This window comes from Myotis davidii, unplaced genomic scaffold, assembly GCF_000327345.1.
Source record: "Myotis davidii unplaced genomic scaffold, ASM32734v1 scaffold203, whole genome shotgun sequence".
Lineage (NCBI taxonomy): Eukaryota > Metazoa > Chordata > Mammalia > Chiroptera > Vespertilionidae > Myotis > Myotis davidii.
Genome location: NW_006293968.1, coordinates 691,494 through 692,346, shown reverse-complemented (window position 1 = coordinate 692,346; position 853 = coordinate 691,494).

The following is an 853-nucleotide window of genomic DNA, read 5'->3' as shown; positions in this document are numbered from 1 at the left end:
CCTTCCTCTCTGGCTTCCCAGAGCTGGTGGGATAGGAGCGCCCACTGCTGGTGAGGACTGGTGGTGCAGAAGTATGATCTGGACAGAATCTGGCTCCCTGGAAGGGTCCATGTGAATTTTACATCGCAATATCAATATGAGTAAATTAATAAATGGATGAATGAAATAAGTATTTTTCTTTAGCTTTGTTACTAACTCATTCTGTGACTGAGGTATATAGGAGGGACTGGGAGAAATAGAGATTCTGGTTAAGGAGGATCTCATTAGCCTCAAGGGCTATAATTTGCTAGGTTTGTTTGGACTCACTATTTCATCACTGGAATTGACCTTTGCAGGTTCTGCTAAATTTGTAGCAGCAAAAGGGAAGGACTTTGGCCAAATAGATGACACAAAACCAACTTCTGCTTGCTTTCCAAACTGTTGTTTTTGCCTCCTCCATGGCATTAGACAGAAATAGTATATAGTTCATGGGAAATTACCAGCCAGAATGTAGAGAATACCAAATGCTACACTAAAAGCAAAAGCAGTTGTTTTCATCACAGATAAAACACAATTTTATTACAAACTAGATGCCTGGTGCATGAAATTCGTGCGCAGGTACGGTCCCTAGGCCTGGCCTGGGATCAGGGACATCTTCCTTGGCTGCCAGCAGCTGCCACCACCCACTCCTGGTTCCCCATTCACCATTGGGGGATTGGAGACTGCCAGCCAGGGGGAGGGACTGAGAGGTGGTCAGTGTGCCTCATAGTGACTGGTCGAGCGGTCGTTCTAGTTGTTCTGCTGCTCCATCTATTTGCATATTACTCGTGCCTCATAGTGACTGGTCGAGCAGTCGTTCTAGTTGTTCCGCTGC